Source organism: Heterocephalus glaber, unplaced genomic scaffold (genome assembly GCF_053883595.1).
Source record: "Heterocephalus glaber isolate CG9 unplaced genomic scaffold, H.glaber_assembly_v1.0 deba00001463, whole genome shotgun sequence".
Classification (NCBI taxonomy): Eukaryota; Metazoa; Chordata; class Mammalia; order Rodentia; family Bathyergidae; genus Heterocephalus; species Heterocephalus glaber.
This window is the reverse complement of record NW_028258310.1, coordinates 780,016-797,834: the sequence shown is the minus strand read 5'-3', so window position 1 is coordinate 797,834 and position 17,819 is coordinate 780,016. Positions and strand designations below refer to the sequence as shown.

At 40.8% G+C, this 17,819-nt stretch overlaps 1 long non-coding RNA gene and 1 pseudogene across 1 annotated transcript in view; one reads left to right on the top strand and one right to left on the bottom strand.

Moving 5' to 3' along the window:
* Positions 1–2,554, top strand: part of LOC110351114 (uncharacterized) — a 62,988-nt gene extending 60,434 nt beyond the window's left edge. Inside the window, exon 4 of the long non-coding RNA XR_015438809.1 lies at positions 1,406–2,554. This is a non-coding gene — a long non-coding RNA (uncharacterized LOC110351114). The remainder of the gene's footprint in view (positions 1–1,405) is intronic.
* An 11,613-nt stretch (positions 2,555–14,167) lies between these two features.
* LOC101714892 (protein ILRUN pseudogene) lies at positions 14,168–14,852 on the bottom strand (annotated as a pseudogene).
* Between the last annotated feature and the right edge of the window lie 2,967 nt (positions 14,853–17,819).

Genomic DNA, 17,819 nt, shown 5'->3' with positions numbered 1-17,819 from the left:
GAGATGGGCACTGTGGTTCACAGCCAGGACTTGAAGAGCTGAGGCAGAAGGGCCGAGAGTTCGATGCCAGCCTGGGCTGCATAGCAAGACCCTGACTCAAACAAAGCAAAGCAAGCAAAATGAAACAAAAGAAGTGAAACCAAGTGACTAAGAAGTGGTGCCCAAGCGGTGTTTGAAACAATTATGTAATTGTACTCCTGATGGTAAGCTATAGACTTTCTTTTCTGTTAGAGTACTGTAGACTATGTGAGCAGTAAGACCATGTCTGTTTTGGTTATTAGTGTGTATTGCAGTGGCCTCTCTCTTTCTTCCTTTTTTGAGACAAGGTTTCTCTATACAGTCCAGGCTGGCCTTGAACTCACTATGTTGTCCAGGCTGACCTCAAACCTCAAACTTGCGATAATCCTCCTGCCTCAGCCTCCTGAGTGCTATGTTACAGGGGTGAGCTACTACTATGCCTGGCTTTCTTTTCATGATATCTTGAAAGTACTATTCCTTATCAGTCTTTAAACTTTCACACCATAAAATTATTAATAGTTGCTTAGTACTCAATTAGCAGAAATCTCAAGTTGGTTTTTTTTTGCACTGAAAATTGAACTACAGACCTTCACACTGAGCTGTATCACCATATCCTACCCCCTTAAGTTTTTTACTTTTGCATTGAAAAAGATTCTCACTAAGCTGCTAAATTGCTCAGATTAGTTGCCTTGATCTCTCAGTTTTCTTGCCTCAGCTTCCCAGAGTGCTGAGATTACAGGATGTGCCATCACCCCTAACTCAGAAATCAAACATTTATTGTGCTTCACCTCCAGTTTTTAATGACCTCGGCATCCGAAAGGAAGAAAAATTTTTAAAAGCAATATTGGGTAGGATTTCTCCCCAAACCTGATTAATAAACTGAAAAGTTGAAATTTAGCCTTTCATAATATTTAGCTGAACCAGTTACATTTCATATGTTTATTAATCCAATAAATGTTTATGGAGCAGCTTTTAGGGCTTGTTGTTTGTTTGTTTTTGAGTCAGCCTGCTTTGGACTGACCTCAGGGTGGACCCACTCTTAGGGTGTATCTTGGGCAAGATCCTTAAACTGAAGTGGTTACTTTACCATTTACAGCCTGAGGAGAACACGGAGAGCCCTGTGTGCCTAGTGTACAGGTTTGGCAAAAGGGTTAAACGAGATAACAAATGCAAAGCACTTAGCTGGTGGACAGGCACAGGGAAAGCCTTGACAAATGGCTGAGGGGATCACCGTGAGACTTCAAAATCGACACTGATGACTTTAATTTCTGCCTTTCTACTAATCAAGTCAATACGTGTTCCAAAAGGAAAATCTAGACAAAGGAGGAAGAGAAACCGCTCAAATTGAAAGTCACTGTTAATAATTTGGTGTTTTTCATATTTACAGGAAACAGGAAGTTGTTATAGGATCTCATCTGAAATAGAAGGCCTCACTGCGCAGATGTAAAGGAGGCCAGGGAGTGAGCCGTGCAATAGAGGCCCACCGTTCCCGCCTTTCCTCCCTCCCTCCCTCCCTCCTCCCTTCTTTTTTATCTTGTACTGGGGATTGAACCCAAGGCCTTCACACTGAGCTACATCCCTAGCACATTTTTATTTTTTATTTTGAGACAGGATCTTAACTAACTTGCTGAATTGCCCAGGCTGGCCTGGAATTTGTGATTCTCCTGCCTCTGCCTCTCAGAGTGCTGGGATTACAGACATGGGTCACCATGTCCAGCATCCCTTTGTCACTTGTGCTTGAACATTTTTACAAATAAATGTTATTCCACACAATTATGTTTAATGGCTATACAGTATTCTAAATACTAATAACATAATTATTTTGAATGATTATCTGCACAGACACACAGTAATTTCCTCCTACCCAGTCTCTGATTTTGGACATTTAGGTTCTGCACAATTTTCCCCTTTTATAGACTATTATGTTAAGCAACCACTCAATGAACATATTGACTATTTTTTCAGGATATGTTTCAGGAAAGTGGCTATTCTCTCAGGATCAAAAATTAATGTTATATATTTTTAAATTATTACCTCTTATTAAAATGTCTTTCATACAAGAAGTATGAAAATGTCGGAGGTATACCTTATTAATTTATTGGCTTCCTGTCATATTCAATAGTCTATATGTCTTACTAATAATAGCATGTCAACTCCATGGGTGCAGGTATTTTGGTCTGTTTTGTTCACAATTTTTTCCCAAGTATAATAGAACTATGTGAATGAAAAAATTTTTCCTTGAAGGAAAAAAATGAACAAAATATGTGAGTACATAGCAGTATGAACTAAGATGAGCCAGGTATTGTGGTGCATGCCACATGCATCCCAGTACTTGGGAGGCAGAGGCAGGAATTAAAGCCAATGGGCTACATAGCGAGATCCTGTCTCAAAAAAACAGTGTGAACTAAGATCAATGAGATGATTTTTGAAGACCTCTGTTAACAATAAAGAAATTGATTGAGGAAAAGTGAACAACTACTTTTTTTGGTACCTGGGATGGAACTTGGGACATTGCGGTGGAACCACTGAGCTAAATCCCCGGCCCTATGAAAATTATTTTTTATTTTAAGAAAAATAAAACAAAATTTCACAACAAAATAACGGAATATTTTTTAAGACTATCACATCTTAATATTTCAGAATTAATAATTCTTAGAGTGTGGGTTTAAATAACAATAGAGATCTATAGCTACACATTTAGCACATGTAGCATATGGTTGGTTTAAAACATTTATTAAAACACTTATGATGTGCTGGGCATTAGCCTCAGCTTTGGAAACCCACGGCTAAGTAACACAGGAAACATGATTGCTTCACAATAACTTGAGTGATTGATTGATTATAGTGCCAAGGGTTGAACCTGGGGCCTCCCAAATGATAGGCAAGTGACACACACCCCACCCTCTGTGGTTCTATACTACATCGGTACTTTTGAGAAGATAAAAGGAAGCATATTGTTTTAGATTCATAGTTCATCCCTACTAGAGAGGTAAACATTATTAATGTCTTAATAAATTTTTAACACATATGAAAAAGTAAAGTATTATAATATTTTGACAGATAATTAATAAGGTAGGCATTTAGTTTTATTACTTCCTAAGTTATTAGGCTGTTGAGTGAAAGCAATATACCTAGTTAAAGGAAGTATCCATGTAGTAAAAGGCAATAGAATGCTAATTGGTCTTTAAGATATATGCCATGTTCCTGGTTGGCCCATCTGATTTTCTTAGCTTGACATTTAAAAATTAAGTTCCAAAGTTCTCAGGTATCATTTTCCTTCCTTTATTGATCTTCCTTTAAATCTGTCACTGACCAACATTTAAACAGAATACATAAGTATATATATAAAGTTATAAGGCTAAGTGCTCGCTTTGGGAGCACATATACTAAAAAGTTATAAGGCTAAAAGAGTGACATAAAAAGCAGTAAGACAAACCTGTGAGACCCTGGTTAAAGCCTTCTTTATTTGAAAGAGCTGTTTGCCAGTGACCAGTGCTGTACTCTGAGGCCCCGCTCAGGAATTCATGCTCTGTGGCATTTTACAACAAGGTTTATTGCTGTGGTGATTGAGTACTTTATTGCCTTTTGCCTCCCACTTTGTGTCTCCCACCTAGGGAGATACCTTCTAGTCAGCAAACCTACTGAGCAAAAATATTTCAGAGGTTGTTCAGGGTTTACCTTCAGTCCTGCTCACAGTCATGTCATGTATGATGTAGTGGAAGGCTGGTGCCTACTGGGCTCATTCGTGGTCCTTCAGACTCAGGATTCATTGCAGTCATTACAGTAAAACTATGGTTGCTTCTACAGTGGTAACAGATCCACCTCGGGTTCTGCCCAAAGGTTCTGAGGTAGGATAGGAAACCTGTGGAATGCACCTGTATGTATACTATGTATACATGGGGTAGTTTTTGAAAGGTGCTCTGAGGGATAAGAAGAGAAGTGGGAGATCTAGTTCCTACTTTGGGCAGGTGTGCTGGATGGCTTCCACACACCATTCCAGGTTCATGTACCTGGCTTCTTGTTGGGGTCAGTTAATGGGTTATTCTAGAGAGAACCCTGCCTGCCTGGGAGGTCACCTTAAGTGGGCTGATTCAGGTCACAGCAGCAAGGAAGCCAGCCAGGGGAAGGAAAACAATCAGTGTCAGGAAGGAGTTGGAGCTGAGCTGAGAGAGGGAAAAGTGAAGAGGTGTAAGTGAAGTCTCTATCCTTTTTGGGTCCAAATGTGTGACTTTTGGACACATCTGGTAAGACAAGAACTATTAGAGGATTCTGGGGAAAAGGAGGAAATAGTTTGGCTGACATTTTAGCAGAATGCCTCTGGAAATTGTGTGAAGAGACAACTGTGAGGGAGAAAGAATGTAAGTAGGGAGAACTGTTCAGAGGTGAATGCAGGGTTCAGGTGAGAGATGATGGCGGGGGACGGTGGGAACACGGTGGTAATGGAAGAGCTGGGTTTGGGGTATTATTTGGAGGTGGAATCAACAGAACTTGCTGATGAATTGTATGAAATATAAAAGTTAAAAGAGAAGAACTAAATATGACTATGGTTTTTGGCCCAAGTATCTAGGTGAATGAGATGGAGAAATAGTCATGGAGGAGAGTTTATGGGAGAAATGTGAGGATTTGGTTTTAGATAAAGTCTTGAAATCTACCTTACATTCAAATGAATGGTCTGGAGTTCAGATGAGGACACATCCAGGCTGGGGAAATAGATTTGTAAGATGCCATCATGAAATTCAAACCATGAGGTGCACTGAGACTCCCCAGGGAGCTGCTGACCTGGACAAGGACAGTTTCAGTGGCTGTGAGGATCAAGCCTGCCTAGCACATGTTCAAGAGAAATGTCAGGAAAGAACTCAAGAGAGCAAACCAGACAATGATCTTGAGGTGATTCCTGCCATCAGTTTGTAATCACAGTCAAAGTATTCTTGAATCAACACCAGTCATTTCTACTTTACAGATGTTACTAGTGGGTGAGTGATAACCTTCTTCCAGTTGTGGGTACTGAACCCAAAGGTGCTCTACACTCAGCTACACCCCCAGCCTGGGCCAGGTTTGGGGGAAGCACCTGTCTTGTGGCAAGAGGACATAGAACTGAGGAAGAAACCACTCAAAGAACCAGGTGGAAGTGCTATGAGATCTGCAGTGAGGGTTGGTGTTGGAATCTGCAGCACTCTTGGGTACTGCACAACAGTACTTCTCAGAGAAGGTAATGCTTTGTGTTCACAGCACCCCTGGGTCCTGCTAGAGTGTGGCTTCTGGCTCCAGCTTTGGGCAGGGCCTGTGGGTTGCAGGTCTCACAGCCTCTCATGCAGCATGGGGACTGCACTGGAGGCGTTGAGAGGTAAAGGAGCAGCAGCACTTGTTTTATTGGATGCCTGCACCCTTCAGCCCAGAGACAACTGAGCTGAGACCCTGGTCCTTCATGGACCATGTAATCAGGCCCACTGTGGGGTAGGAAACAGAACAGTAAGCAAATGTGTTCTTTAACAGAATGGTTTCTTATTCAGCATCATGGTTTAATTAAATCAGGTTTTATGGTTTTATTTAACCCTAAGGGATCTATTTGACAGGATTTTAAATTTATTTTTATTTATTTATTTTTGTGGTACGGGGGATTGAATTCAGGACCATGTGCTTGCAAGGCAGGTGCAGCACCACTGAGCCAAATCCCTGGTCCTTAAATTTATTTTAAAATTTTATTTTCTTTAAAAAAATTTTTAGACAGGGTCTAGCTATGTAGTCCAGGCTGGCCTGGAACTCCTAGCAAACCTCCTGCCATAGCCCCTGGAGTGCTGGGATTACAGGTGTTCACCACCACTCCTGGAAGAATTAATTAATTAATTAATTAATTATTTCCAGGCTGGCCTTGAACTCTCAACCCTCCCGCCTCAGCCTCCTGAGTACTGGTATTACAGACATGCACTATCACACCTAGCTTCACACTTAAAAACATCTAAAAATGTGAAGATTAAAAATGATTATGAGGAATTAAAATCTGTCTCCATCTCCTTCTTCTTTTTATGTTTTTTTGAGAACAGGGTCTTGTATGTAGTTCAGACTGACCTTAAACTCACTGTGTAGCCCAGGCTGGCCTTGAACTCATGCCAATCTTTCTGCCTCAGCCTCTGGAGTGCTGAGATTATAGAAGTGCTGCACTATGCCTGGCTCTATCTTACTTTGTGATCCTGACTTATCCTTTTGATAATTACCACTTACACAGTGTTTTTCTCCAAGTTCCTCAATATGTGTCACACCCTTTAAAATAGTCAGAATATTCTTATGAGGAATATAGATCAAAAGGAAGTATGAAAGCACTTAATATCTTCTTGCCTTGTCTTGCCCTCTCCAAAACCCTTAAAAACAAACCTTAAACACTAAAAAGAGGAAAATCTTCTGTAAAGGTTAGGGAAATCTGAGTTGAAATAATGAAAGATTTATGTAAAGGCAAAAATAAAACACAGGAAGGGAAGTTACAAAGGAAATAATGGTGATTGACAGGAACTAAGTGCGGAATTTTGTAGGATGTGCCACTTACAGTGCTGAGTTTTTCCTTCCTTCCTGTCCGTATGGCCACTTCCCCAGAGGAGACTGTGGGCACCATTAGGTTCAGGCTTTTGTGACTGGCACCAGACTGACTTCCTCGCAGCCCAGCCCTTTGCTGCTTCTCTGACTCCCTTTCGGGATCACTCAGTATGGGAGGAGCAAGATGTCAGGGCGGCTGCAAACTCAGCCTTTCGGAGAATCCAGGTGGAGAGGACCTGAGGATCCTTGCCCAGCTCTGTGAGTGCTCGCTGTGGACATGGGCCTCCACCCTTGTCAGGCCTGCAGACAGCTGTAGTCTCACACCTCAGGTGGACCTGCACGACACTCAGCTAGAGCCATGGGTGCATCACTGCTGAATTCCCACATCAGAGAAACTGTGTGAGATGACTGTTTCAAGCCATGCGGTTTTGGAGTAATTTGTTATGTAATAAAAGACACAAATGTATGAGGGTATCACATACAGCTTTTCCTAACAATATTGATATGGATCTGTGCATTTGGAGGTCATCAACCTGACCCAGCATTGTAAAGCTCCCTTTGAGCATTTCACCTCTTGTTATAGCAGCCACTGATGCTCCTGACAGATTTATTATTATTTTATTGTTGGATTCATTTCTTCTGGACTTATTAGTTGGGATTTGTGGTAGTCATTTTCTGCTGTTGTGCTCAAATACCTGAGGTAAATAACTTAAAAGGAAGAAAGATTTGTCTCACAGTTTCAGATTTAGTCCATGGTTGCTTTTAGGCCTGTGCTGAGGTGGTACATCATGGTAGAGGTGCATGGTAGGGCAACGGCTTTTACAGAGAGAGAGAGAGAGAGAGAGAGAGAGAGAGAGAGAGAGAGAGAAGCTGGGGGGAAAATACTGTATACTCTCCAAAGCTGTGTGTGGTGGCACACACTTGTAATCCCAGTACTTGGGAGGCTGAGGCAGGAAGAGTTGGAGCCCAGCCTGGGCTACATAGTGAGTTCAAGGCCAGCATGAACTGCAAAGAAGACCCTGCCCCCATATATATCTATATATGTATATATAGATATATATGTATCTATATCTATATCTATCTATCTATCTATCTATCTATCTATCTATCTATCTATCTATATCTCCTTCAAGGGCACGCCCTCAGTGACCTACTTATTCCAACTTGAAATGTCAGCACTCCGGGAGGCTGAGGCAGGAGGATCACAAGGTCCAGCTCACCCTGCACAAGTTAGAAACTTAGTGAGACCCTGTCTCAATTAACTGACTGACTGACTGACTAAACAGGCTGGGGATATAGCTCAGTGGAAAGGCCCTGGGTTTAATCCTCAGTACAGGAAAAAAAAAAAAAGATCCAAACCAAAATAAGATTCTCTTCCTCCTTCTCCTTCTCCTCCTCCTCCTCCTCCACCCCCCCTTCCCTTTCTGCTGCTTCTTTCCTTGTTCTAGAAAAACAGCTTTCTTAGGAAGATTGAAATGATCACAGGCTAATTTGAGTGATGAGGCTGTACAATAGGGGATTCAAAGTTCCCTTTCTGAGGTGGGCATGGTGGTGCACGTAGGTAACCCAAGCACTCAGGAGGCTGAGGCAGGAGAATTGCAAGTTTGAGGCCAGTCAGGGCTGCAGAGCAAGATTGTGGCTTCTTGGTGCTGGCCTTTGAGGCAACAAATAGGTTCTTGTTGGACAAACTGCAGATGGAAGCTCCTGAGGCATGGCCCTGCCTGGTCTTTTCCAGCGAGGAATGCAGCCACCTCTATTCTACAACCTAATGCTTGCTTCTGCCAGATCAGGAAGCTATAGCCTCTAGCACATCTTTAAAATGGCAAATTGAAGCCAGGCATGGTGCCTGTAGTCCCAGTTACACAGTAGGGTGAGGCAGCAGAATTGCTCGAACCTAGGAGTAAGAGGCTTCCTGAGTCAGAGAGTAAGTGAAGGAATCCAACCACCATCAGAGCAGAGTCCACTTTAAGTCTTACCCCTGCTGTACTGTGCACTTGCTGCAGACTTATTGCATGGGTTGGTCAGGCCCAGGAAGCACAGCCACACCCTGTAATTCCCAATCATTGATCAGCCCTGTTCCTGAGGATCAGCTCCAGACTCCTTATGTGTCCTTAAGCTGGCTCAGTGGATGGCCACAATCCTCAGTACTGAACTCTCCCCACCCCGAAAGTCCTATGGTGACTTTTTCCTTTTACAACCCCCCTTTTAATGCTTGTGACCCTATAAAGGCCGTATAGCCTGTACAAGAGCAGCTGGTTTGGTCTCTAGTGCCAGAGCCATCCCTTGCAGGTTTGTTCTGAAATAAATCTGTCCTGTTGAGCTCGTACCTCTGTTTCTTTTCCTTTTTTCCTAACAGTAAGACCTTGTTTCAACAAAAAAATTTTAAAATAAAAATAAATAAAGTGGGGAAAAAGAGAAAAACATGAGAAGACTCACCACAATACGATAAATATGTTCACCTGATTCTGCCTTTGCTTCTGTATTCTTTAAAAGGTGTGTGTAAATGGACACAGAAGATGGAGAATAGAACATTTCATGGTAAAAAATGTAATGAGACACTTTAATTTTTTTTTGAGTCAGAAACTCATTATATGGTTCAGTCAGGCCTTCAACTTACTATGTAGCCTATATTGGCCTTGAATTTGAGGTGAGCCTACTGCCTCAGCCTCTCGAGTACTGGGATTATAGATGTGCACCACCATGCCCAGATGAGACGATTTAATTTTTTGTTTTTGTTTTTTGAGACAAGTTCTCCCTTTGTAGTGCAGGCTGCCCTTGAACTCACTATATAGCCTAGGTTGGCCTCAAACTCATGGTGCTCCTCTTGCCTCAGTCCCCTGAGTGCTGGGATTACAGACATGTATCACCAGGCCCAGCTGAGACAACTTCATTTCTATGTTGTTTTTACATCCACTTCATTGACTGGCCTGAATGATCTCAAAATCAGGGCCTTCAAATAAAAACATTTTTGACTAAAATGATGGGGAGCCAGGGTGAGAAGGTGTATGTGATATGATGTGAAATAGCTAATCTGTCCTGTTTTTCCAGGATTTAACCAACTGCTTTGATGTTCAGTGATGGATGAAATATGTGATTCAGGAAAATGCTGCTGGGCTGCAGCTGAGTCTCAGTGAATGCTAACTTTTTTGAAGAAATAGTCTCATACAATGAGCAGCATTTTCTGCTCCATTCAGCTTTAAAGAGTCTCCTGGGCTGAGTGTTTTGCAGTGTAGCAGACATTTACTGCCTGTGTAGTTCTTATTATAATCACCTTAACATGATTTTATGTAATCACTTCTGGGCTATAAAATGGTGCAATTCCCAGTACCATAAGGTCATGTGAAAGCATAGCTAAAAATAGACGCAATAATTGTCCACAATTCTAGAAATTATTCCCCAGTGAGATCTGGTTATGAGGATGGATTTTTTCTCCCTCTCCTCAAAGACATCACCTACCTCAGATTGTATTTTCAAAAGAGTGAATTTGTTAAAATATTTTATTTCTTAGCACCAGAAACAGTTAAGTGCTAGAAATTTGCTTTGATGCTTTCTGACCATTTCTTCAAGGACAGTTTTTATGTACATTCGGATTTTATTTCACATTTTGTGAAGGCATGCTATTTGGAGAAAGGACACTCTGAGCCCTCACATTATAAATGCTCATTAGAGAAGTGTACATACTTAACTCATAATTAGCTCTGTACAGAAATAACTGTCAGTAACTTTAAATTTGGCCTCCATTCAATTAAGGTCTATTACTCAAACATTTATTGAACATTTTCTAAAGACAAAGCTTTATGCTTAGAAGATAACTATTAGGACTGCAGCTGCGAAGGAGGGAGAATAGAATGCACAGTTCATCCAAAATGGCCAATTTCATTTTATGTACAAACTTTTGATTATTGGATAGAAACTTCCAAGAGTACTATAAAAAAAATCTAGGGCTGTATTCAAGATCAGCAGGCATAACTGCCACCATCAAAGTGATCTACTGTGGTCCACAAAGTAGGGACTAAAGATGAAACTAGATTTTAACAAAAAATTAGGAGAAGTCTTAGCAGCAAAGATCACTAGTTTTCAATTGCTTTGTAGAGAGTAACTATGAAACAGGACTTTGAATAGAAGAACTTAGATACGAGAAGGTGAAAGGAAAAGACATGCTAGGAAATGAATTGGGAAGATCAAGATATAGAGATAAGCAATCCAGAACAGCCAGTGTGTGAGGCTGGAAAAAGCTTTGCCTGAATAGATGTGGGGAGACAACTAGAAAAACACCCAGTCAGGGAAAGCATTATCTCATAAGGTGTCAAAGTCGCTGGGTTCATTTTTTTTTTTTTTTGCTTAAATTCTTTTATTGGTACATTTTAGGTGTACAATATGTTTACATTTATAACTGGGTACTTGTTACCTGTACATGATGTATCTTGGTTCTTATTTTTTCCCCATTATCTGCACACCCTTCACCCCCTCCACCTTCCCTATTTACTTTGTTTCCATTTTTTTCTTTTCTTATAATTTTTCCTTTCCCTTCTTTCCTTTCCCCTTCGCCTCCCATTTCCCCTACCCCATTTGGACCTTTTCTTCCTATTTCAAATTATCAATTATTCATTTAATCATTTTAATCCTTATTTACACTTTAAGTTTCTCACACTAAAGGAAACTATTTGATATTTACACATGTGTATCCTATTTGTTTCACTTAAGAGTATGGCCTCAGTATGCATCCATTTAGCTATAAATGTCTCTAGTTTGTCATTCTTTATGTCTGAGTAGTGTTCCATTTTATAAAAAAAACCACATCTTCTTTATCCAGTTTCCAGTTGATGGGCACATAGACTGTTTCCAAGCTTTAGCTATTACAAACTGTGTCACTATAAACATGGGTGCACATATATTGCTGTGGTATGATCCTTTTAATTCTTTTGGGAAGATAACAAGCAGGGGAATAGCTGGGTCAAATGGGACCTCTGGTCCTAGTTCTTTGAGGTATCTCCATACTGACTTCCACAGTGGTTGCACCAGTCTGCACTCCCACCAACAATGGAGAAGGGTTCCTTTCTCCCCACACCCCTGCCAGCATTTGTTATTGGTTGATTTCTTGATAGCAGCCATTCTTTCTGGGGTTAGGTAGAATCTCAGGGTTGTTTTCATCTGCATCTCTTGAATGACCAGTGATGGTGAACATTTTTTCAAATGTTTCTTTGCTATTTCTACTCCTTTGTCTGAGAAATGTCTGTTCATTTCAGATGCCCATTTTTGAATTGGATCTCTGAATTTGGGGGGTCTGATTTTTTTCAGTTCTTTATATATTCTAGATAGTAGTCCTTTGTCTGAGGTACAGCAGCTAAAATTTTTTCCCCACATTGTAGGTTGTCTCTTAGGTCTGTTGGTGGTTTCTCTTGCAGTGCAGAAACTTTTTAATAAAATGAGATCCCAGTTATTGATTCTTTGTGCTGCTACTGAGGTTTTGTTCATGAAGTCTTTTCCTATGCCAATGTCTTCAAGAGTTCTACCTAACTAATCTTCCAGCAAGTTTAGTGTTTCTGTCTTAATATTTAGATCTTTAATCCACTTCAATCTTAGTTTAGTGCACGGTGATAGATATGGGTCTAGTTTTAATCTTTGGCAGGTTGAAATCCAATTTTTCCAGTACCATTTATTAAAGAGGCGATCTTTCCTCCAATGAAGGTGGTTGGCTCCTTTGTCAAAGATGAGGTGACTGAATATGTCTGAAATTGTTTCTGCATCTTCTAATCTATTCCACTGATCCTCAGGTCTGTTCCTTTTCCAGTACCATGCTGTTTTTATCACAGTAGCTTTGTAGTATAGTTTCAAGTTGGGAATAGTGATACCCCCAGCCATGTCTCTGTTGCCTAGAATTGCTTTTGCTATTCTAGGTCTCTTCTGGTTCCAAATGAATTTTTGGATTGTTTTCTCTAGCTCTGTGAAGTATATTGTTGGAATTTCAATCAGCATTGCATTAAATCTATATAGTAGTTTTGGAAGTATGGCCATTTTCACTATATTGGTTCTTCCTACCCAGGAACAAGGGATGTCTTTCCATTTTCTTATATCCTCTTCGATCTCTTTTTTCAGAGTGCTGTAGTTTTCAACGTAGAGTTCTTTTGCTTCCTTTGTTAGATTGATTCCTAGATATTTCATATTTTTGGTTGCTATTGTAAAAGGAATTATTTCCCTAATTTCTCTCTCAGTGTGTCTGTTATTTGTGTATACAAAGGCTATTGTTTTTTGAGTTGACATTGTATCCAGCTACTCTACTGAATCTGTCAATTAAGTCTAGAAGTCTTTTGGCAGAGTTTTTTGGGTCTTGTATGTAAAGTATCATATCATCAGCAAATAATGACGGTTTAACTTCTTCCTTTCCTATCTTTATTCCTTTTATTTCTTTCTCTTTTCTAATTGCTGTGGCTAATGTTTCCAGAAAAATATTGAACAGGAGTGGCGATAGTGGGCATCCTTGACTTTTTCCTGATTTTAGCATGAAAGTTTTCAGTTTTTGACCATTTAGTATGATGTTGGCTGTTGGTTTTTCACAGATAGCCTTAATCAGGTTGAGATAAAGACCTTCTATTCCAAATTTCTGTAGGTTGTTTTTTTTTTTATCATGAATGTGGGTTGAATTTTGTCAAATGCCTTTTCTGCATCTATTGAGATGATCATATGGTTTTTGTCCTTGGCTCTGTTAATATAGTGTATTACATTTATTGATTTATATATGTTGAACCATCCTTGCATCCCTGGGATAAATCCAACTTGGTCAGGGTATATGATCTTCTTGATGACCCTCTGTATTCTGTTTGCCAGTATCTTTTTGAGGATTTTTGCATCTATGTTCATTAGGGAGATTGGCCTGTAGTTCTCTTTTTGGGTTGGGTCTTTCCCTGGTTTTGGAATCAAAGCAACACTTGTTTCCAGGAATGAATTTGGAAGTATTGCTTCTCTTTCAATTTTCTTGATGAGTTTAAAGAGTAACGTCTTGTAGAATTCAGCAGTGAAGCCATCTGGACCTGGGCTTTTCTTTGTTGGTAAATTTTTTATTACATGTTCAATTTCACTCATTGTTTTTTGGGGTTTTTTGTAGGCAAAATCATTTTTCTTTACAAAGACGGCTTATTTTTCCCCATTTAAAACTTTTTTCCCTTTCCCGAGGGACCCAATAACTTAGACTGACAACTAAGGAACAAAACCCAAGATGGCTGCACGGATTTCTTGGTAGCCTCAAGACCATCCCTGTGATTGGCACTCACACATGCACACTGAGTCCACTGCAACCACTCTGTTCTGTTGCTTCCTCCTCTTCTGGGATGGGAGTCGGAGCAGGGTCTGTGCGACGTGGTCTGCAATCCAGAGGAATCCCCTGTCCTCCCCTCAAAGTTGGGCCTTCTGTTAATTTTTCTTCTTGCTGACACCCATTTCAGACTGGCTGAAGGGGTAAGGCCTGTGGAGCCCCTTACTGTAAATCACTACTGATAAGTTGTTTGAGTGACTGCTGGGGGACAGATTTACAGAGCTCTGTGAGAGTCTGTCCTGCTCTTGCTCAGTTTGGTCAGGAGCAGGAGCCCATGTGTTTTTGCTGATCGAGTTGAAGCTGGAACCCCCAGGGTCTCTTAAATTGCTTTCATCTGATTGTTGGGTTTTGGGGGACAGGCAAACGGGTTAAAGTTTCCTTCTACCTTGCAATGCGGCTGTTCTTTGAACTCCATTTCAAAAGATGACAGCTGCTGTGTTACTCCTAAAAGTCCACCCACCTCCACACTGAGAATCACTCAGATGACATCTCCACGGTAGATTCCGGTTGCAGTGCACATCCGCCACTGTCCCTGATACATTCCTGCTCTGCCGCGTCTGCACATCTGGATGTTGATATCTGCAATCCCTTGGGGCTCTAGGGATCTCACCATCACCATGTTCACATGTCCAAATTGGTCTCCCCCGACATATTTAAGACAGATCCCTGGAGGCCAGACTTCTGCTCCAGAATTCTGTATCTGCCATGTTTTCACAAACTGAGTATCGGGAAGTATTGACTCCCCTTCTCCTATGGTGACATCTTCAACAAAGGACATAGAGGGCACACTGATGTTTGGGCTTTCAAAATCATAACAGGCGCCAATTGCTGCTTGTAAATTCCAGCTGGTCACGTCCAGGAAGAAGGTGCAGTCGTCTGGGTTGAGCTGGAAGCCGAGCATCCGCTGGAACTCAGAGATGTGCACGTCCTTGTTGGTGGTGCCCAGGCAGCTGAACTTCTGCATCAGCTCGGGGTCCAGGTCCATGTCCATGTCCTCCATGGCGGCCCGGACACCCTCTTCCCCGCCTCCTCACAACCGAGCCACTGCCGCACCACCGGGCCTGGGGACCCTGAGGGGGCCCGCTAGCAGGCGGTGCCGCGACCCCGCTCCTCAGAGGTAGGCCCGGCCTCTCACTGCCTCATAGAGGTAAACTGCTCAGCCACTCAATCACTCTCGCGCTCCCCCCTCCCACCCTCCCCAGCGCCTCTGATGTCCCTAGCTCCTCTGCCGCCTCTGCCTCCTCCGCGCTGCGCCCACTGGGCACAGGTCGTCACCCGAGGCCCCACCCCTTCCTCTCCCGAAGGCCCGCCCCTCAGTCCAATTTCAGTCATTGTAATTAGGGTGTTTATAATTTCTATATCTTCTTCATTTAACTTTGTCAATTCATTTGTATCTAGGAATCTGTCCATTTCTTCTGCATTTTCCATTTTATTAGAGTACAGGTTCTCCAAGTAGGTACTGATGACCTTCTGGATTTCTGCTGGGTCTGTTGTGACTTCACCTTTTTCATTCTTAATTGCATGGACTTGTGTCTTTCCTTTCCTTTTTTTTTTTTGATAAGGTTGGCTAAAGGTTTGTCAATTTTATTTATTCTTTCAAAAAACCAACTCTTGATTTGTTGATTTTTTGTATCATTCTCTTAGTCTCCATTGCATTGATTTCTGCTCTGATCTTTATAATTTCCTCTCTTGTACAAGCTTTGCGGTTGTTATGCTCTTCTTTTTCTAGGAGCCTGAGGTTCTGCATGAGGTTATTTAACTGAGTTCTCTCTGTTTTCCTAATATGGTCACTCACTGCTATGAATTTACCACGTAGAACTGCTTTCATCTTGTCCCATAGATTCCTGTAGGTTGTACTGGCATTATCATTTACTTGTAGAAACTGTCTAATTTCTTCTTTAATTTCCTCTGTGATCCATTGGTTGTTCAGGAGGGTGTTGTTTAATTTCCACGTGTTTATGTGAGTTTTGCGGTTTCTTATGGCATTGATCTCCAATTTTATTGTACTATGGTCTAATAATATACAGGGGGTAACTTCAATTCTTTTACATTTACTTAGACATGTCCTATGAGCTAGCATGTGGTCTTTTGGAGAATGACCCATGTGCAGCCGAAAAGAATGTGTATTCTGATTTTGTGGGGTGGAACACTCTGCAAACATCCATTAAGTTCATTTGTTCAATGGCTTGGTTCAGTTCTAGAATTTTGTTAATTTTTTGTCTAGATGATCTGTCTATTTGTGATAGTGGGGTATTGAGGTCCCCCACTCCAATTGTATTAGTGCTTATTTGGTTTTTCATGTCCATTAATGTTTGTTTTGTATAGTTGGAGGCACTTGTATTTGGTGCATATATATTTAGGATTGTCATCTCTTCCTCTTGGATTGTTCCCTTCACAAGGATGTAGTGACCATCTTTGTCTCTCTTAATTAGTTTTGGTTTGAAATCTACTTTGTCTGCAAACAAGATTGCTACCCCTGCTTTTTTCTGGGTTCCTGTGGTGTGGAAAACTGTTTTCCATCCTTTTACTTTTGGTATGAATTTTTTTTCAAGTTAGGTGTGTTTCTTGTATACAGTATATTGTTGGATTTTGCTTCTTAATCCATTCTGCCAGTCTATTTCTTTTGATTGGTGAATTGAGACCATTAACATTGATGATTATAATTTATAGATATTGACTCATCCTTGTCATGATGTTTTACTGTTGTTGGGTTTTTTATTTCTTATTTTTCCCCCTTTCCCTTTTGTTTCTTACCTTGCCTGGTGGCTTCCCTTTGTTGGGCCTCATGGAGTTGTGGCCTTCATTGTCTTTTTCTAGTGTATTGCTTAGAATTGTTTGGAGTGCTGATTTGGTGTTCATGAAATTTCTCAGGTGTTCTTTGTCATGGAAGTATCTAATTTCCCCATCAATTTTGAAAGATATTTTTGCAGGATACAACAGTTTAGGTTGGAAGTTATTTTCTTTTAGGGCTTGAAATACTTCACTCCAGACTCTCCTGGACTTGAGGGTTTGTGTTGAGAAGTCTGCTGTGATTCTGATGGGCTTTCCTTTGTAGGTGATTTGTTTCTTTTCTCTAACTGCTTGTAGGATTTTGTTCTTCTGTTGGGTTTCTGGGATCTTGACTATTATATGTCGAGGTGTAGATTTTTTTTATCATGGCTAGTTGGAGTCCTATATCCCTCACTTATCTGTATGTCAAATTCTTTCACTCTGGGAAGTTTTCTACTATTACTTCTGTGAACTTTTTTTTAATGTCAATTGTACTTTCTCCTGTTTTTTCATGGACTCCTATCAGTCTTATGTTATTCTTCTTAGCATCATCTAGCAGCTGCTGGATTGATGTCTTGTGGTTCCTTACTATTTTTAAGAAATCTCTGTTTTCATTGTCATTAACCACAATCCTGTCTTCTATATGTGATATTCTATGTTTTTTTTTGTACCAGGGATCGAACTCAGGACCTTGCACTTGCGAGGCAGGCAGTGGAACCACTGAGCTAAATCCCCGGCCCAATGGAATAACAAACATCACAGATGTATCTAGGTAAAGATTTCTTATTCTTTTTTTTTTTCTTTTTTTTTTTTTTGGTACTGGGGATAGAACTCGGGTCTTTATGCTTGCAAGGCAGGAGATGGAACCACTGAGCTAAACCCCTGGCCCTGTGATATTCTATCTTCACATTCCCTTCATCTGCGGTGGATACTTTCAATGGAGTTTGTAATCTCCTGAATATCTGTTTGAATCTGTTTTATGGATTCCATTTCTTTCTTATGTTTGGTGATCATGGTTTCCATTTCTTTCTTATGCTGGCCATTCATGGCTTCCAGCATGTTTCTGATCTCATCTATTTTTTTTATCTGTTTCTGTTCTAGAGCCTGTAATCATGTCTTTCACTCTGCTCACCATCTCTGTTATCTGGGTGATTATTTCTGCTTTCAATTTTTCTAGAGCCTCATTCATCTATTTTGT